Source organism: Coenobita brevimanus, chromosome 60 (assembly GCF_032717465.1).
Source record: "Coenobita brevimanus isolate Jiangsu-jjx chromosome 60, ASM3271746v2, whole genome shotgun sequence".
Taxonomy (NCBI): domain Eukaryota; kingdom Metazoa; phylum Arthropoda; class Malacostraca; order Decapoda; family Coenobitidae; genus Coenobita; species Coenobita brevimanus.
In genome coordinates this window covers 22460984-22483513 of record NC_137013.1, presented here as the reverse complement: position 1 = coordinate 22483513, position 22530 = coordinate 22460984, and the positions used below count along the sequence as shown (strand labels likewise).

General features: G+C 42.0%; 1 protein-coding gene across 1 annotated transcript in view; it reads left to right on the top strand.

Annotated features, from left to right (window-relative positions):
* LOC145403316 (ovomucoid-like) overlaps positions 1-22530 on the top strand; it is a 634133-nt gene that overhangs the window by 421957 nt on the left and 189646 nt on the right. The gene's annotated exons all lie outside the window — the stretch shown is intronic.

Here is a 22530-nt window from a genome sequence, read left to right as displayed (position 1 = left end):
AATTAAGGAAAACAGAAGAGCTAACCTTGAGAGAGAGAGAGAAAAAAAAAAACAAACTTCTCATAAACTAACAATAAAACCATAAATATACTTAAACTGTTAAATTCATATAAAATCCCTAAATGATGGGAACATTTACTAAATAACGTGGGTGAATGAAGGACTGTACCTGCACGCCAGGAAGTTCATGAGGGACTGATGGAGACCGTGTATGTGCCCTGTACTCGAGCGAGTCACTTGATGATACACGAATCAGTCATGTATAGCTCCTGCCTACTGACCACTAAAGGCGGTTTCACAATGACGCCGTAAAGACATCGCGAAGTATATTGCCTATAATTATTATACATTTAAATGCCATAACAGGTTAAGACTTTAAGATAATACCCAAGAATTTTCCAAGAATATGCCGTACGTGTATAGTAAAATTACGAATATGAAATTAACACAAAAATTATTCAAAAATGCATTTACATATGATTAGCCCATTTATCACTATTTCTATCGGAACCCCAAGCGACCCCTCGCGGAACCCTAGGGTTCCAGGGAACCCCGGATGAGAAATGCTGGTCTAAATGGTGACGTATGGAGGTGTGTAGGAGGACTACTGGGCCTTGGATTAGGAACTGAAGCCTTTGCCCAGAGTCAGACACATAATAAAATTATATATATATATAGCCTATATGTTTGTAGGTATATACAGAGAGAGAGAGTTCACTACCGTCCGGTCGACTAACTGGTACTACGGGCCTAACACGGTGCATATGAGAGGCCCATACAGCAAAATAACGGGCAAAATAAGTCATTGTTTGGTATAACAGGTTGTATGAATGCTGGCCGTTTATCTTTATTTACAATAATATCACAAAAACTGTATATTAATAAGAAGAATCATATGCCCCTGCTCAAACACAACACGTGTAATTTCAGTATATGCATATAGTTAGTAATCATATTAACCACTGTTGCTGCTATAAGCCTACAACGTATACCCCACAAACATATCTTATTATCAAACATTTTTTATTATTCTTATTGTAATCCATCGCTATCATACTTGTCACCACATCAACATCTGGTGATTAACCTACATTATCTACAACCAGACACAAACTTCCTCTCGTCGCACCTCCCTCTCCCAACCTATATAAACATTACTGTGCACCATCTGTTGGGTGAAGTGAATATGGCACTTCTTTCAGATGCTTCGTTTTTCGATCCTCAGGTGTTTCAGCTTCACACAGAGGCTGGTTGAGGGAACTGACTTGTGCTCGTGACAGTACTTTCAAAAAGATGCAAAGGATATCCATTATTCAAGAAATATGTTCCAAGCCTAGTAATTTCTAAATGGAACAAATTCCAATCCGATGAAAGATTATAACACCTGAATAACAAAGTCTTAATGGAATTGAATTTAAAGACCCTGGGTACAAAGGACAAAAAATTAAGACCAACTCCTCTAAAGGTACTCTTCCTATAAACAGAGGTACTGAAACTTGAGTCATGTCTATGGACTAAAACATCAAGGAAAGGAAGCCTTCTATTTTCCTCTGTTTCTACAGTGAATTCAATGTTAGGGTGGTTATGATTAAGGTAATTCAAAAAAAATTTACATGATCAGACTGCCTAAATAACAAACAACAGTCATCAACATATCTACGGTACAGCAATGGTTTAAAGTGAGCAGGGCAGTCTTTAAGCCATGACACCTCATGACGACAAAGAAATATATTAGTCAAGGAAGGACCCAAAGGAGAACCCATTGCAACCCCATCACCTTGTTTATATTAGTTATTGTTAAACAAGAAAATGCAATCTTTGACTGCAAATTCAAGAAGAGATTTAAACTGTTTCTTGGTAAAATTTAGGAACTCGTCACGGCCTACACACACACACACACACACACACACACAAACATATATATATATATATATATATATATATATATATATATATATATACCTAGGCTGCTTCCCCCAAGGAAAGAGAGGTAGCCGAGACAGGACGACTCACTCTCCATTTACTCATCCATTCAAACACATTCATTCGCATCTTAGCCCCAAAGGGGAGAACGGACAGATCTTCACCGCATCACACCGCACAATGGTCAACTGCGCAATGCAATCAGTGACATCCACAGCAGGGCCCGACAGCAGAACTGGTTTACCCCTGCCACATCATAACAGACCCATCCCCTTACCCGCACCTGACCTGACTAGCTGATCAGACCAAATGCGGGAGAATATCCCCTCAGGGCTGCGTCATCACTTATTCATTCACAATTTCCCTCCATTTATTTCTGTCACGCACAGCCACTCTTCCTTGCTCAACAGACATCCCTCTCGCATCCAGGGCTCTCTTCACACTGTCCATCCATCCTATTCGTGGTCTTCCTCTCAGTCTTACACCTCTCACATCAGATCTAGTTATCTTTTTCACCAATCGCTCATTATCCATTCTCTCCATATGCCCAAACCATTGCAACACCCTCTGCTCAACTCTACCAGCCATCTCCCGAACAACTCCAGTTCTCCTTCGCACTTCATCATTTCGCACTCGATCCATACGCGTCACTCCACACATACTCCTCAGACATCTCATCTCCATTACATTCAAACTTTTTCTCTCTGCTACACCCATATTCCATGTTTCAGCCCCATATAACGCAGTCGGTACCACAACACCCTCATACAGCCTTCTCTTTACATCCATTCTAACCGAACGACATTTAAATACTTTTTTCATTCCTCCCAGCACCTTTCCTACTTCATTTATTCTAAACTTCACTTCTGCATCTATTCTTCCATCCACAGCAACATGTGACCCTAGATATTTAAAACAATCTACCTCCTCAAGCAACTCACCATTCAAAACTATATTCATCCCCCTACCATCTATCAACCTCGTACACTTCATCACTTTACTCTTATTCTCATTTACTTTCAATTTCCTCCTTTCACACACCCTTCCAAACTCCTCTACCAACTGTCTCAATCTCTCCTCTGAATCAGTCACCAGTGCAGCAGCATCTGCAAACAGCAGCTGCTTCAGATTCCACTCTCCTCCATCAACATTTACCAGACTCAGACCACCTAAAACTCTTGCATTCACCTCTCTTACAACACCATCCATGTAAATATTAAACAACCAAGGCGACATACACATCCCTGTCGCAGCCCCACTCTCACGGGAAACCAATCACTCACAGCATTTCCCACTCTTACACACGCTCTACTATTTACATAAAAACTTTTCACCCCTTTTAGTAACCTACCATCAAGTCCATACAATCTTAAAACAGTCCACAAAGCCTCCCTATCAATTCTATCATACGCTTTCTCTAAATCCATAAATGCCCAAAACACATCCTTGCCTTTCGCTAAATACTTTTCACACACTTGTCTCACAGTAAACACCTGATCAACGCATCCCCTCCCTTTCCTAAAGCCACACTGCTCATCACTAATCACTCCCTCTGTACCCTCTCCAACTCTCATAATTAACACTCTACCATACACTTTACCTACAACACTCAACAGACTTATACCCCTAAAGCTAGTACATTCATACTTATCACCCTTGCCTTTATACAACGGGACCACACAAGCACTTGCCCAGTCAATTGGCACCATACCTTTCTCAAAGCACACATTCAATAATCTTGCTAACCAGTCAACAATAGTCACTCCGCCACCCTTCAGGCATTCCACAGCACACCCATCCATACCTGCAGCTTTCCCTGTTTTCATCTCCTTTACTGCCTTCTCCACTTCCTCCTTCGTGATCAAAGAATCATTCAACTCTCCCAACACATTTATTCCTTGCACCCTTCTATCTGCCACAATCTCAGCCACCCTTTCCTCCTCTACATTTAACAATCTTTCAAAATACTCTGCCCATCTCTTCCTTACTGCATCCATCTCAATTAACATCCTTCCATCCTCTGCTTTTACTCGTTCTTCCTTCCCAGACTCTCCCTTTCACACCCTTGTCACCTCCTTCCAAAATATTTTCTTATTCTGTTGAAAATTCTCTGTCAGCCGCCTACCCCACCTCTCATCTGCTGCCACTTTAGCATCACGCACAGCCCTTCTCACTCTATTCCTCTTTTCCTTATACCTTTCATATGACATCTCATCCTTCCTCTGCAGCCACACTTCATATGCACGTCTCTTCTCAGCCACAGCCATACTTACTTCCTCGCACCACCATTCACTTCCTTTTCTTACACCACCACCCACACGTCTCACACCACACACCTCTTCTGCATGCCCCACCACAGCACTCTTAAACAACTGCCATTCCTCCTCCACGCTGCCATTTTCCCGATCTTTCACTGCGTTCCACTCATCTTTCAATTTCTCCTGATACTCTATCTTTTTCTCTCTTTTATCCAACTCACTCACTTTCAAAACCTCCCTGCCACACCTAACCCTCCTAGCTCTCACCCATCTCTTACCTACTCTTAACTTCCCCTCCACCAGGTAGTGGTCAGACATACCTCCACCCTCCCCTCTCAGAACTCTCACATCCAACAATCTTCCTATTACATTCCTAGACATAACCACATAGTCCATCAGGGCTCTATCAACAACCCTTCCACCCTCCTGTCTCACCCATGTATACTTATAAATATCTTTCTTCTCAAACAGCGTATTCCCAATCACCATCTCTCGCTCAACACACATCGCTATCATTCGTTCCCCATTTTCATTTCTTCCAGGCACACCATGCATACCAACTACGCCTTCAACTGCTACATTTCCCACTCTAGCATTCAGATCTCCCATCATTACCACATTCACATTCGCTCCAAAACTCTGCAGACACTCATCAACATCATTCCAGAAAGACTCCCTCTCTTGTTCATCCCTTTCACTACCAGGCCCATATGCACTCACAAACACCCACAACTCACGTTCAAATTTCGCTTTCACCCACATCAGTCTCGATGACACCTCCTTCCATTCAATCACACACTGCTGTACTTCCGGACTCACTAACAAGGCCACACCTTCTCTTGCCCTTCCTCTATCAACACCTGACAATCTTCCATTCACACTTCCAAACATAGATTCCCCCTTCCCTTTCATCTTCGTTTCACTCAAAGCTAACACATCCAACTTTCTTCTCACAAACATTCTCCCAATCTCCTCCCTTTTAGCCTCAATCGTACTACATCCACGCACATTCATAGACCCAATCTTCAGGGTACGGGGATAACTCCATCCCCCATCCCTTTCTCTGGCCTGTTTCTTTTTAGGAACTAAAAAACAGAGGAGGGGGTCCCTGGTCCCCTCACCCCGCCCCTTTTAGTCGCCTTTTACGACATGCAGTGAATACGGTGGCAGTATTCTTCCTAACACAACCTGGCCGCAGAGTAGTAGTACCACCCCATAGTGCGGCCAGGTTGTGTCCCCCCCGCCACAGGGGGGGACACAACCTGGGGGGTTAGGTGTGACAGTGTAGAGATCATACACTGAGTGACAAACCAAATGGTTTTCTGTACCTAGGAAACCATTTACTACGCTGGGTGGTAACCATATAACCGTGATTTTTGGCGAGAATAAGTGTCTCAAAGATTCCCCTATCTAAAATCACTTAACCTACTAGACCACAAGGCGTCCATTGGCTGTACTGTTACCATCATACGTAGTGAATTATTTACTCTGCTAGAAAATATCATTTGGTTTGCTATTCAGTGCAGAATCACCTGAAGGAAGTACTACATTGGTGTGATAAGAAATAGCAATTAACTTTGTACTCCCATAAAAATTTAAGTAGCAATGGTTCATTATATTAACTGGAAACTAATATATACTAGTGTATATATATATAATATATATATATATATATATATATATATATATATATATATATATATATATATATATATATATATATATATATATATATATATGTATATGATCATCATCATTATCATCCGGACCTCCTTTCCACCCTGGGGCAGGGTGAGGAGTAGCAATGTCCAGACAGCCTAAATTTGATCAGTCCAAGGGCCACCATCCATTCACTTATCATTCAAGCCCTCTGAATCTCAGCACTATCTGATACGCAAATAACATTCACCAAGTTCTGTAGCTTCACATGAACGTATCCGATAGAGTCAATCCAGACACTGCCACGTAAAAAGGGGTGCCCAATCCCTGATCATGCACTTCCCCTCACAACATTCATCCAGTCAGCTCGATCTCTTGTCAGTTCCCTAGCCTCACCGACTTCCAAACCTCTCTTCCTCACCCTCATCCATCATATCTCTCCACCTATTCCTTGGCCTACTTCGCCTCCTCCCTTCTTCAAATTCACTCAGATATACCTTTTTCACCACTCTGTTGTTATCCATTCTCTCCACACGACCATACCATCTCAGTACACCTTCTTCAGTTCTGGTGTCCACAGACTTCCACACTCCACATCTTTCACGAATCACATTGTTTCGTATCCTATCCATCCTCTGTGCTCCACATATATTCCTCAGCAGTCCCATCTCCACTACTCTTAAGACGTTACAGGCAGATGCGGTCTAGCAGACTTTACATGCGAGATAAGTTTTTACCTCATTGCTCACATTATAATGGTCGAGGGTGTGCAACATGTCAGTTACATGCTAAATACCTTTACTAAGTAGACGAGCCGCGGACGTCTACTCTCCTGGATATGGCAATAATGAACTGGATGACCAGTAGATCCCACTGACTGATTCTGCAACATGTCTTCCGATGAATTGCCAAGGCTGTTTTTGAAGAAATGATAACGAATGGATAATGCTGGATTTTCCTGTCTTTTTTTTTTTTCTCTCTCTATCATTCAGTCTTTTTTCATTCCACTAAGAGTGTAGGGGCCAGGGGCTAGGGTACTTCCTATCTTCTCATTCGAACAAAAATAAATTCTGATTACTGCAGGAAATAGACTGTAAGGCTGTCTGTGAATCTCATCACCGATGTTTAGATCTTAATATCACGAAGGGGACACCAAGCCACGAGTTTTTGACAGTTTTTGAGGAACAAGACGAAGATAACAGACTCTGATGTGTTAGAATCATTAAAGAAATTGTTTATGGAGTTCTAATCTTCCCCTACAGGACGATTCACAATAGTCCATATTGCACCCAACTCCCCAATCGAAGTGCTGGGTAAACAGACACAAAGAGGGAAACTAACTTTATCCAAGACTCTGACCAATCCGAGAACCGAACTCGAATGTGCAAACAAATGCATATCCGGTTTTTCCAAAGATAGAACATGTTTGTTTACTCTAAGTCAATGCTGACTGCACTCGGCTATGTGGGATGCAGGCTTATCAATCTGACAACCATAGGCGCTCCACAATCGTCCTACAAAAGTTGGAGACTTGTTTTCCCGTAGCGATTTTAAGGTTTAACCCCTTCAGTCTGTGGACGCCATGGTTTACGTCAGTGCGTAGTACGGCAGGTGTTATCAGTCTGGTTTGCTGTGTTTGTCTATTTGTCTGTTTGTAACATTGTGGGAAAAGTAAAGTATGGAATAGTATCATATTTAATATAATGACTGATGACCATTTAAGGAACATGTGATTAAATATGGGGCGAAAAACGTCAAAGGTAAAGATCACAGGTCAAGGTCAAACTCTTCGGCCCTTTGGCTAGTTATATCATTATCACACATGTAGGATGCTGTGTTGTAATCCTTGGGTGCTCCTTGTTAATTTTGCTGCTACCCAGGAAGCTTTAGTTAATTAATGAGAAATATTTGGTAAGAAATTTATTATATACGACCTTTTGATCACCTTTGGTGAACTCACCAATAATCCGAATAAAAATAAATGGTGGTATCGAGAATAAAATATGTTATTGGTGTATACTGAAGATCATTAAGCAGACGACAGTGACAACCTTGAATCTCTCTCTCTCTCTCTCTGATCCAGTATCAACGGCTTGATCATTTTTCAGCAAAATCCACACGAAAGCAGAGTAACCAAGTTATCAGTGGTTGTAATTTTAGTATTGTGCTGCTCTTGGCATCATTAACTACGGCTTCTCATACCTACCTTCCCTAAGAGTCCACTGATAACGTTCAACAGACTGGATAGTGCTCAAAACCGAAGCCAGTATGGTTTCCTTTCGCTACAATGGCCGTATATATTGTAGCAAACGAGACATGAGAACATTTTTCCTCAGATATTTATTTTGTACACTACCCCTTTATATTTTTTAAAGTGGAGCAAACAATGTTAATTCCAGTTACATAAATAGACAAAAAGTAGGTATCACTGTGAAAAATTCTTCAAAATTTACTAAGAGTGGTACAACGTCATCTCCGCCACCTCCTATACATCCACGGGGACCGGTATTACGTTTGACCTGGGGGTCAGATACAGAACACTTATACCATCCCTGGGACTGACGTGCCAGCATTTCAACCTCTCCACTGGGTGAGTATACAGCTTTTTTTTTTTTTTTAACCTATCCACCGAAGTCCCTGGTGATTAAGGGAAATATACTCGTATATATGTATATACATAAACACACACACACACACACACACACCGGGTGGTGGATAGGAGAAGGCCTTGTAGATATACTAGGCACCGTCTTAGACGGCGCGGACCATGGGACCCCCTATAGATATATAGGGCTCCACCGAATATAACGAATGGTGGCAGGAGTAGACTGTAGCACCAGTCGAACAGGGCAGTACTCCCGAGGTTGATGGCAAGCTGGTGATAGGGAGAGCTGGAGCTCCCGTTTCACCAGCCCTCAGGACTTGATCCTGACCATCTCCCTTTTCTGAACATTTTCAGTGCATTCATTTCCACAGAGAGTAGGCCAGCATGCTCTCATAATACCTCTACCTTCAACTGTCTACACCACACTACATGCACATAACATATCACACCTTCTATTCACATCTTTACTAATGGCCGCTGCAATCTTACAATCAAATGAGGTGGTACCTCGGATTGCCACCACCGGCAGGGTAGGGCTGGAGGCACAGGGTCCTCCCGGTCGCCATCAAGCGATTGTGCCGGCAGCGACTGTTGCTATTTCCGGGAATGCTTGTCGGCGAAGAGGTGACGGTGCGGCCTTATTCTTTACCAACATCCGCGGCCTTACCACAAATTTAAACTCAGTTCATTTTTTCCTTCAGTCCATATCCCCTTTGGCCCTTTTCCTCACAGAACCACAAATCTCACCCTCTACCGATATATCTCCATTTGTTTTCCCGGTTACCATCTCCTTACAAACTTTCGAAACAAGGGCGGCACCTGTTTTTATATCAAATCTCAATATGCAGTTGATACTATTTTAAACTTCACTTCATCCAGTTTTGATTACTCATTATATAAATTAAATTGCCAAAACATTACCAAATATATCTGTGTAGTTTATCGTTCCCCCAAAGCTTCTTCGGAACCCAGTGTATTTGATTCCATATCCACTCAGTTGAGTAACCTTGACCTTGCCCTTGGCAATGAAATTACCATTTTGGGTGATTTTAACATACACAATGTTGAATGGTTATTGCATTCTGCACGGACTGACGACGCTGGTCTGGAATGCGAGCTGTTTGCAAAATCGTTTAATCTCACCCAGTTGGTAAAGCAACCAACCAGAATACCTGATAATCCTGACCATAATGCTCATCTCATCTCTTGGATTTATTCTTGACAAATAATCCAGATCAATACAGGATAGAGGTACAATCACCACTTGGATCCTCTGACCATAACCTCATCAAAGCCTCATTAGTTAACCCTCCTACACCTCCCCATTCCGAACCTGTCAGGGTGACCCGATGGCACTTTGACAGGGCAGACTGGGATGGATTTAGAAATTATCTTGCTGATGTTTCATGGCAGTCTTTCTTCTCTAGTGATCTCAATTCTACCCAGTCCCACATTTGCGACTTAATACTAGCTGGTATGGATTTATTCATACCAAGTCAACAATTCACTAAAAGATCAAACTCTCCAAAATGGTTTGATGGCAATTGTGCCAGAGCAACAGCCCAAAAGTCATTAGCATATAACTCTTACTTAAAATCAAAAACATCTGAATCACTCTCCCAATTTAAAATCGCTAGAAATCATGCAAAAGCTGTATTAAATCTATCGAAATCAAACTTTATTCAAAAGCAAGCATCAAAACTACTTAACAACCCTAATGACAATAGAATATTCTGGTCAACTCTTAATTCTTTCAATAATAACTTTAATAAGTCATCTTCCATTCCCCCACTAAAATCTTCAGATGGCAATATTACAAATGACCCATGTGGGAAAGCAGATATCTTTGCTAGTACCTTTGCAAGAAACTCTACCATAGATGATACCAGCCAGAATGTCTCAGTACTGGAACTTGATTCTCCCGAAATTGCCCCACTTAAAATACAGACAAGATTCGTAAAATCCATCCTAGACAATTTACCTACCAACAAAGCTCCAGGCCCAGATGGAATTCCGCCAATTGTTTTGAAAAAGTGTTCCCCTGAACTTGCCTCTGCCCTAGCTAAATTATTCAGACTATGCATACGTACTTCTTTATTCCCAAATTCATGGAAAGAAGCCAATATCCACCCAGTTCCGAAGAAAGGAAGTTCGTCTGAGCCCTCCAATTACATACCAATAGCTGTCACATCTTCTCTTGGTAAGGTATTTGAAACTTTAATTAATAAGCATATTGTTAAACATCTTGAATCCAACAACTTAATTAGTGACAGACAATACGGTTTTCGCCACGAAAGATCCACCATTAATATACTCAATCTCTTAACTCAAACCATCCATCAATCAATTGATCTTTTTGGAGAAACTCATGCAGTAGCTCTTGATATCTCTAAAGGTTTCGACAGAGTATGGCACCGTTCCCTGCTGTCCAAACTCCCTTGCTATAGACTAACGTCTTTTGTTCCTTTGATTTCTTCTTATCTTAGTGACAGGAAAAGAAGAGTAAAAGTAGATGATGTATATTCGAATTTCCACTCAATTAACGCCGGCGTGCCGCAGGGATCAGTTCTGGCACCAACCCTATCTCTGGTTCATATTAATGATCTCTTATCTGTCACTCACAATCCCATTCACTCATATGCAGATGACTCAACACTACATAGTTCATTCACACTCAGACATCCATTTACAAAGTCTAATATCTCTACCTCTCAACTCAGTACAGCCATCTCCATAAATCAAGATCTATCTACAATCAGTGAATGGGGACAAAACAACCTTGTCTCTTTTAATGCTAGTAAAACTAAATATATACAGTTTACTAATAGACAGATATTACCAGATTCGTACATTTCCTTCAGTGCTACTAATATTCCCATCTCCAAAAATATAGAAATTCTTGGTGTCTCACTTAACAGTGCCCTCAGCTGGACCTCTCATGTCAGATCACTTGCTAAAACCGCCTCAAAGAAACTTGGATTATTGTACAGAGTCCGTAACTTCTTCGCCGATGAGCAGTTAGCTATAATTTATAAGAGTCATGTGCGCTCCCAGCTTGAACATTGCTCACCCTTGTGGAATGGTTGTGGAGAGGTTGCATTAAGACAACTAGACAAAATTCAGAATAAAGCTGTTAGAATCATTAACAACCCTGCCATTACATATAAACTACCTCCCCTGCAAGTAAGAAGGAATGTTGCCTCCCTTGCATTATTTTACAGATATTTTTTTGGCAAATGCTCAGACGAAGTTGCGTCCATGGTGCCACCTCTCCATGCCTTCCCTCGTGCTACACGGGCATCTGGTAGCGCTCATGACTGGAATGTCACTCAACCATATTGCAGAACTTCTGCCTATCAGAATTCTTTCATTCCCCGAACTGCATCTCTCTGGAACTCGCTTCCCCAGAGTTGTTTTCCTCCAAATTTCAACCTACAACTGTTCAAGTCTAACTGTTACAGATATTTTATGAGCAGAGGACACCAGTAATCTGGTGTATGGATTATTTTTTTTTTCCCCCATTTGTTTTTCCTTCCTCCGTTCTGTTATTTAAATTTAAAAAAAAAATAAAAATTACATCTCACCAGAAACTATGTGGCAGGGAGGTGAGATTATTTGCCACAATCCTCCCAACCAAACATGAGTTATACTGCAAACTATTTGACTGGCGTTCCTGTTGGATCATCGTCTATTAAAGGTCTAACCGCACTGCCTCCTGTGCTTATGAGCAGTGTGCCACCGAAAGTGACTAAGCACAGTGTTGACAAAATAGAGACTGGGATATTAAACACTCTTAAATCCATGAAGATCTATGCATACAATGTAAGAAGCCTCGCTGAAGATTACAAACTTGATAACTTAATAGCTGAACTGGAAAACATTAGTTGGGATATTGTAGGTTTAAGTGAGACCCACAGAAAAGAAGAAAAAATAATTCAGCTAAATGACACTGGCCACCTATTTTGCCACAGAGGAAGGGAAAATGAAAGAGTTAGTGGTGCAGGATTTCTAATTAACAGAAATCTTGCAGACAACATTGTTAAATTCAGCAGTGCATCTGACAGAGCAGCAGTGGTTGTAATTAGACTGTGCAAAAAATATACCCTGAAAGTGATACAAGTATATGCACCAACTTCTCAGAGCTCAGATGAAGAAATTGAAACATTCTATGATGACATCTCCCAGATTACGGAAGAAGAAAAGACCACCTATACTATACTCATGGAAGACTTCAATGCAAAAGTTGGAAAATCAAAAAATGGAGAAGCATGTATGGGAAAATTTGGAGTGGGAGACGGGAACGAAAGAGGAGAAATGTTGGTAAACTTTGCAGAAATGTTTAATATGAGAATAATGAACACATTCTTTCACAAAAGAACAGGGAGAAAGTGGACCTGGAGAAGCCCAAATGGAGAAACAAAGAATGAAATCGACTTCATTATAGCAAATAAGAATAACACTATCACAAATGTCACAGTTGTCAACAAAGTAAATATTGGAAGTGACCATAGAATGGTGGGTTTCACAGCAAGATTCAATTTCAAAAGTGAAAGAAAGAAGACGATTAAAGACAAAAAGATATGCCCAATAAAAGTCAGCAAAAACAAAGCAGCTTTTCAGTTGGAAATAAGGAACAGATTTCAGGCTCTCAGTAATGCTGAATGTGACATTAATGAGCTGAATGACAAACTAACAAAGTGCTAAAAGAATCAGCGGAGGTAGTAGGAAAACCTAATACAACCAAAGCCGGGAAGTATTCAGAGAAGACACTTGAGCTTATGAAAAAAATAAAGGTAATGAAAGTAAAAACAAAGAAATTAAACAAGCTTATCAACAAAAGACAAAGAGAAGAAAAAAGAAAAAACATGGATTAAATCAAAGAAACCATCAAAAAATTAAAAAGTCTGAAACAGGTCCGAAATTAAATGGCACTTGGAAAGCAACAAATTACATCACTAAAAGACAAAAACGGTGAAGCCATTAAATGCAGAGATATGATGCTGAAGAGAGTTGAAGAATTTTACAAAGAACTGTATGCATCAAAGACAGTAGCAGCAATAGCTAACTTTTCTGTTGACACAAGTGAAGTACTTGAGGTAACACCAGACGAAGTAAATATTTCTCTTAAAAATATGAAAAGAGGGAAGGCTTCGGGAGAAGATGGAATAGTAGCAGATTTACTGTTGGATGCAGGAGCAGAAGTACAAAATAGGCTTGCTCACTTATTTACCCAATGTATTAAACAGAAGAAAATTCTACTTTATAAAAAAGGTGACTCAAAAGATCTTAGTAACTTTTGACCCATTAGCTTATTATCAGTCATTTACAAACTCTTCATTAAAGTCCTTACGAACAGAATAACAACAATTTTGGAGGAAAACCAACCTCATGAACAGGCAGGATTCCGAAACGGGTATTCGACCATTGATCATCTGCACACAATGAATCAGCTAATTGAGAAATCTACAGAATATAATAAACCACAGTGCTTAGGTTTTGTTGATTACTAAAAGGCTTTTGATTCCGTGGTGCACATAGCAATCATAAATTCATTACGAGAACAAGGAATGAATGAGAACATTGTAAACCTGCTCGAAAACATATATATAGAGGGAACTGCTACAGTTAAATTACATAAGGACTCGGAAAAAATTAAGATTGAGAAGAACATAAGAACATAAGAACATAAGAAGAGAGGATAACTGCAGTAGGCCGGTTGGCCCATCCTAGGCAGCTCCTAGAAGAGTAACTTAACTACTAGAATGAGATAAGGATAGCAAAGAAGAAGGCTCTCCCCCGCCCTCCAAACCCTCCAGCCGAAGCCGGCAGGAAAAAGTCAGAAAGAACACCACGCCGTATAGAAAAACTGGCGTGGACATTTTACAGGAAATAAGGGGTGGAAGGGGGGAAAAAGGGGAAGGGGGAGGGGGAGAGTAAGAGGGAAAAGTGGGAGGGAGTGAGTGAGGGGAGAAAAGTAAGAAGGAAAACGGGGTGTGCGTCAGGGAGATACAGTTTCACCAAAATTATTTACAGCATGCCTAGAAAGTATTTTCAGAAAGCTAGACTGGGAAAACAAGGGAGTAAACATAGATGGAGAAAAGCTAAACCATTTAAGATTTTGCAGATGACATTGTCCTAATCTCAGAAACAGCGGAGGCATTGCAAGAAATGTTAAATGACCTGAACAGAGAAAGTCTCAAAGTATGGCTAAAGATGAACCGGAGTAAAACTAAAGCAATGTTTAATCATCAAACACCAAAGAGCGTCATAAGAATAAGTGGTGAAATTCTTGAAGAAGTTGAGGAGTACAATTACCTGGGACAAATACTAAAATTAAGGAAAGATAATGATAGCGAAATAAAAAGACGCATTACAATTGGATGGAAAGCTTTCGGTAAACATAGAGATATTATGAAAAATAGCTTGCCAGTTTGTATGAAACGAGAAGTATATAACGAACGTATAATTCCAGCTATGACGTAAGGTTGTGAGACCTGGAAACTGACAAAATCAATGGAAAATAAATTAATTCGTTCTCAGAGAGCAATGGAAAGGTCAGTGTTGGGTATATCTTTAAGAGACAGGAAAAGATCAACTTGGGTGAGACAGCAGACTAAAGTCAAAGATATTTTAGAAGTTATAAAGGACAGAAATGGAGGTGGGCAGGCCATGTAGCAAGAACAAGGGATAATCGATGGAGCAAGAGGTTGACTGACTGGACACCAAGAGATGGTAAGCTTAGCAGAAAAAGGCCAGACAGGAGGTGGAAAGATGAGATAGAGAAATTTGCAGGGAAAACGTGGCAAAGATTGGCTCAGTCAAGGAATTCGTGGAGAAGGTTGGGGGAGGCCTTTGTTCAGCAGTGGACTAGTTATGGCTGCTGCTGCTGCTGCTGATGATGATATATATATATATATATATATATATATATATATATATATATATATATATATATATATATATATATATATATATATATATATATATATATACACACACACACACACCTGGAGCCTTACTCACCCGCCACCACCAATTGTCACCTTCAGCTTCCTTCCCTGCCTCCCATCTTGTGAGTTTCGCATGATGATGGACGAGCAACCGTGGTGCTTTCGATGCTGGGGCATTGGTCACATCTCCCGGTATTGCTCTGCGCCTGAACGGTGTGCATGGTGCTCTGGCCAACACGACTCACAGTAGTGTCCTCACCAACCCCCTCCACCTGCTTCTGATCCAGCCTCGATGCAACCCAACCAGCCACCTCCAGATACCTTGCACTGTAAATGTCCCCAGTGTTATCAAGAAGGGGTTAACATTTGGCATGGCTGCACTAGATGCCGGGCTAACCCTGCCCCCGTTGCCAAGGGTGGGGCACCACTAACATCACCACCACAACCATTCTGCACTGCTGCTCTCCCTGCCTCCACTGTCAGTTTGGACTCAGCTGTAGTCACAGAGTTTTCCTCCAAAACTCTGTAGATGACGAGACAACCTTCCAGCTTCTTGAGATCACCACTGGAAGTGGCACAATTTGGTTGTGCAACGTGTACTCTGCGCCAGGCAGGTTGAATACAGCTGCTCTCCCAGCTCCCACTATCCGTGGCATGATATAAATGAGGGACTATAATGCCCGATACCCTGCTTTGGGGGACCTTTCTGCCACCGATAATCATAACGGGACAAAACTTCTTGAGTATATTCGTCGTAATCAGCTCACCCGCTGGGACACTGGTGGGGCCACACACTCTCGAGGAGGCACACTAGATCACGTCCTTACATCCGGCCTCGTGGTTTCCCGGGTCAGGTGTTCATCTATCCCTGCGCACTTCTCTGATCACATTGCTCTCAGCCTTCATTATTCCCTCCCTGCAATACCTTCTGTACACAGATGCACTCGCATTGCAAACCCACCTAAGTACTGCCCTACATACATGTCCTATATGACCAACCTTCTCCCACTTTCGATCTTCATTGTCCCAAAAAGTCGTATTCATCACTTGTCAGCTCCATGCATAACTTCTACACCCATTATGTCAGCAGGCCACACATTACTTGCCATCATGATGCCCACACTTGGACACTGGATAATCACATGGCTCAGGCTGAGAGGAAGGTGGTGGAAGACGGTTTTGCCTTCCAAAGACGACCTTCCCCCGAAAATCTCCATCGGTATCAATTGTCGAGGGATGATCTAGTTGCTCTCCAGCACTGCATTTATACCGATTCGTGGTGGAAATTAACCCATAACATCAACCATCAAATGACAGTTGGTTCCATGTGGTGCCTTATCAACAAGGTTGTTAAGAAGCCCCCTAGTGTCCTCCACCACAGTCCAGCACAGTACGCACAGAATCTTGTAGATGCCTTGTCTGCACAGTCACAGGCTTGCGCCCTTACTGCACACATACAGGACGTGCTTTCCACCCAGAAACACTTTTGTGCACTGTCTCACCGCCACTTTACTGAGGACAGATGATGAGGATGGTGTGGCTATAACTGATGATGAATTGCGACGGGCCCTCGCCAGGGATAGGGTAACAGCTCCAGGTGATGATGGCATCACTTTTTCTGTCCTTTGTGTTCTCCTGAAAGTTCCTGGTAATCCCCTCCTCCAGCTGTTCAACCTTTGCATCCATGTGGGTTATGTGCCACAACCCTGGATCCGCAGTACAATCGTGCATATTCCTAACCCTGGCACTGATAAATTCCAACCTGTTTCCCTCACCTCCTGCTTCAGTAAAGTACTAGAACACATCATCCTCACAAGACTCTTGTCTAGGCTGCAGTGAGGGACACATCACTGCCTCATGGAGCTATACACCCTCCCATCCCCCACCAGTGTAGTGGCCTTCATTGATTTAACCCGTCGACGTATGGGTACGTTGCAACGATTTGCATTTGCCAGTCCCGGCGACGTACCGGTACGTCATGCAATTGCAAGGTCCCTAATTTGCACAATTTTCAATTTTCGCGCGTGATTTTTCGTATGTATACACGGGACACCTTCCTCTATTCCTCTACAAGATGCCAAGCAGGGACAATGCCTTACACCGCATAACCTCCCCCTCCCCCCCTCACGCCATTGTCTCGGCAATTCACCTGTTACCAGTGACCTGGCCAATAAAGACATTCAGGGCCAGAGTGATTCCCCAATCAATGACAATATGGAGGACAAGGTTTACATAGCATAAGAGGAAGAAACAGTCAGAAATGATGATCAGGTAACGTGGGAAAAAAAGGTCATGAATGGTGATTAGTTAGTGAGTGAAACAATGCTTATAATGCCTATATTACTGCTTGAAAACCAATATACTCTCATACTACATATAAATTCGTACCAAGTAAATAAATAAATACCATTTATGAGTGGATAAAGTAGTTTCCCTCCCATAGAGCTCGTTTTCTTTGGTGCCAGTATGTTAGAAAACCCAGTCAGGTAAGGAGGAACTCCTACCTGGATTGAGTATTTTAAACCTCAGGTTAGCGATTTCTCTATGAATTTTCGATGTTTCTCACCAAAAGCGGAGGTTTTAGCCAAAAAAAAAAATTCGAAAATACCTCGGGACTGGGGGATGTTGGAGGTGTGGAAAACCTCGGGACGTGACGGGTTAAAGAGTGCATTTGATGTTGCCAACAGAGACATCATCCTCGACCAGCTAGTGGATTTTGGAGTTAAGGGAAACATGCTGTGATAGATACGTGGTTACCTGACTAATAGGTCCTCTCATGCTCTTTTTAAGGGAGCATACAGCACTGCTAAGGATTTCGAGCTTGGTATTCCACAAGACGGTATCCTTAGACTTTTTTTGTTTAATATCCTCATACATCGTCTACTCACCCTCTTTCCTGACACCCCTGGAACCACGATTACTTGCTATGCTGATGACATCTGCATTCACTCAAATTCCCCAGCAGATCTGCAATGCTTCCTTCACTTGTTTCATGAGTCGGCATCCGAATGTGGACTCATTATCTCTCCAGAAAAGAGTAGAATCTTCACTTCCCGTCCAACAAGAACACTGCCTATATTCTCTGCCGGGGATTGTGTTATTCCACTGTGTGCAGTACCTTTATCTGGGGGCGCCTGTACGGATTTCTCCCTCCATTCCTGCAAGACAATGCGCACATCTGATTGTTCAGGATCCGCTGACCCAGTACAGCGGCACCTAAAACCTCTCAAGTGGCTTACTAATTATGCTGCTGGGGTGTCTATTCCGGTAGCACAAACCATATACACAGCATTCATTCGATCAGTTGTTGATTATCTCTCCCCTGCTCTTTGTCAACTTTCCAGAACACCTTTGCGACCTCTTGAGAAGTTCCAAAACACAGTAATGAGACTCATCCTGGGCTGCCCTGGCTTAACCAGAATTGTCAACATGCAACCTGAACTCAACCTTCCACCTCTTGTTGAGAGAATATACTCCGTGATTACATTCTTCAGCGTTAAGTGCCTGCATTATCCTCACCTTTCTCCCCACTGCTCTCACATCATTCAGGCTTCCCTTGATCCCACTGCATCAAGGCCTCTGCTTCACAGTGGTGGCCACACACTAGTTAATACTATTTGTTCAAATGTCCGACGGCTAAACATCAACGTACCAGTGCTTGCTGAGGAGGTGGACTATGGCATTCCACCTTGGCAGACCCATGTGCCTGCTATCTCATACACTCCGGGCTCCAAGACTGACCTGCTTCAGCTTTAGAAACAGCTAGCTCTGGAGACCATTGCCAGGCTGTCATCTTCCTTCCCTTCAGCCTACCATATCTACACTGATGGCTCCCTGCAGAAGGATGGCAGTGCTGGTTGTGCTGTACTTTCCCCAAGTCTGGACCCACCTCAAGGGGGCTGGTTGGGGTGTTGATTGCCAACCTCGTCAAGCTCTACGTATTGCGAACTATATGGACTCCTGGCTGCAGTTACTTTATCAATACAGACGAACAACAGCAGCTTGATCATCTGTGACTCACAGCCGGCTTTCCATGCCCTCTCCTCTCCCAGGCCTGTATATCAACACCTCGTTATGCAGATACTCCATCAATTGCCCACTGCCCACGATCATTCACTGGTGGTGCACTAACTGTTAATATTGGTCTCACAGCCAACAACACCGCTGACCTCCTTGCAAGGACTGCTTGTGGACTGAATCCCCTAGCTGTGGATGCTGCTAATGCCTCTCCCATTTGCTACAAGCAGATAATATGCAGAGCAGCCCGCTCCCCTATTCTCCACCGGAGTAATACTGAGAAGGTTCATAGTGCGTCTGTCCAACTTTATGACCACTTTCTCTCTCGTCCCATAGATATCGTCACAGTGGTCTTATGGTTCATCGACATAACGTGGTGTGTGCCTGCCTCAGACTGAGCTACCGACCTGTGTGGCAGGTGGCTTGGGCGGGCAACGCACCTCATTTCTCCTCCTGTAAGCTGTGTGACGCACCCAATGCCAACACCCTTGACCATTATTGCCTGGAATGTCCACTTGTCTCTGATTTAATACCACACGGACTCACATTAGTGGACACTTGTAAACATTTGTTGGAAGATGATAACCTAGATATTATTCTCATGCGTCATCCACACTTTGGTGGGTGTTAATTTGTTATAGCTAGACAGCGTGTTCTGCATGGCACGAGTTCCCCTGTACTCACCTCACATATGGCCGCATGGACTGTAATAGGTTTGTCGCCTTTGGACGTAATAAATTAATCAAATCAATGCTACCAATCCAATGATGTACAGTCTTTCATAAAAGAAGTGATACCTCGCTAACCAACACCTCCGCGTTTCGTGCGGTAACACTGTAACCTTTTCAACTTTAGATGATTCGAGCTGGTCTTTGAGTCATGATGCCTGATTGAGCCCCGATTCGAATTTAGTTTCACTTCCTGATGAAATAATGTAGCTATGCCTTGTGCGAAAATGCTCTTCATAACAATGCTTTGTATATTAAATAATCATCCCATAATGCAAGAGGCAAATCATTTTACCCCAGTAGATAACCTAATGTTCAACATTCTCATAGTATGGCATTTAACATTCACAGTAAAACATGATGAATGGATGCAGAAAAACAACTATGATGTCGTATCTGCCAATGATTTCCTGCTGTTCTCGACACAGTTCAGTGCATTCTGCTGAAGTGATTTTTATAACTTCACCACGTAGCCTAACCTGTGACGTTATGTAAAAAAGATTGATGTCACATTACGGAAAGACCAATAATTAATCTTATACTGACCCGTACATTAGAATCATCTTGAGGCTAAAGAAAAAAAAAAAAAGTGTCATTCACATAGGGCTGCTTAATTCTATAGGCAGCATGTCTTCATGACGTGTAATTTCGAGGTTGGCTACAACACCATGGTGAAATAGGGACACCTCTTTGATAAAATTATAGCTTCATTGTTTTAACCAGGTTTCCAAACTAAATGTGATCTCGATGACCTCGTCAGAAGAAAAAAAATTCTTTGAGACAATCTACATCCTATTTCATGACGTATTACTGGATAAAATATATTACCGTGGGTATGATACTGCTGTAACTAAAATACTGTAGTAGTTTACTGCTAAAAATTCTTCTATTAGGCTAAGAGTTCCATATCACTTCTGTACAAACACTGCATTACGTGCCTCGTGACATTTTCACATAATATGAATTTATGCATTATTATCGTTCGTTTATTTATTTTTTTCCCACGTTTATGGTTAGATATTTCTTGTTTCTCTAGAAAAAATAATGACACTGCAATGTTCAACTTCATCAATGTAACGTTTTTGTGCAACAGATCGTAGATACAGCCAGGACCCATATACATATAGGGTCTTCTCACACCTTTCTACTACGCAGATTTACTGACGTCACGCTTGAGACAGGGCACTCCCCCCATTTCTCTCCACCCACCATCTCCCTTGGGACCTCAGAGGGAGGCCTCAAGTCGAGGTGAGGTGCAGCTGTCTGTCATCCTCCACACCCACCCCTCCCACCTTGCTTCCTTTACACCACTCTGTTCCCCACACACATTTTCCTCAATTCAAATGATTGTTGAACCTCTCCCTTCTCATATTTAAAGGTATATGATTTACAAATAAACACAACATACTCTAACAGTGACATTTATTAGGACATATGTATATCATCTTGTTATAAATAATACCGGATGTTTATTGGTACTGCTACCGGTATTGACTATATGTTACTATGCAGGCTTCATATCCTTAACTTCGACATCTTACTCTGCAGCTTTCGTGTCGAGTTAGCCAGATTTCTGTTTAATACCCTTATCCTGAAAAATACTCGGCATCGAAAAAAAAAGCTAATTACTTCAGTAGGAAGAGACTCATGCTTATATATTAGTACTGACAATGCCTTTATGCAGCCCTGGCACCGTTGTTTTTGCGACCTGGAAGGGAGGGAGGGAGGGAAGGAAGGTGGGGGATGATAACATACTTCTTGCCAAACGTTTCCAGATGGAATTACTACGTTACGAACCTGCTTTAAACAAACTCATTCAGCGATATACCGTACTTAATTTTCAACACTACTGCTTTCTTGCTAGGGTACTCAGTAATGGTTACCTACAGTACGTGGGTAGAACAAAATAATGGTGGGTAAATATGAATACTAGCAACTCATACTAGTGCGGTGGCCAATTGCCTCAATTTATTTTACCTGGGCTGGTAAATGCAATGCACCACGTGCTTTTCCACATTTCTGCAAGCACTAACCCCGTGAGGGGAGATATACTGTACAGCTTATAAAGAGCAAAGCCCGCCATATACAGGGATCCTATGCAGAGAGAGAGAGAGAAAAAGAGAAAGGGGAAGGGACTTACCATTTAATGAAGCTGATGGCAGATTCAGCGTTGGCAGGACGTGCTCTTCAAGGCGTATATGATTTTTTGGAATAGGCAGTTTGAGAAGTTCATATTTTAGATTTCTTTAATAAGCACTTTGATCAAAGTGAAGGCTGCAGATGCGAGCAGTATTCGGATTAATTGTGTCTTTCCTCTTGCACAGATGAATCCACTTACGTCTAATCTCTTCATCCTTGGGGAAAATATGGGAAGTTATATCCCCACCTTT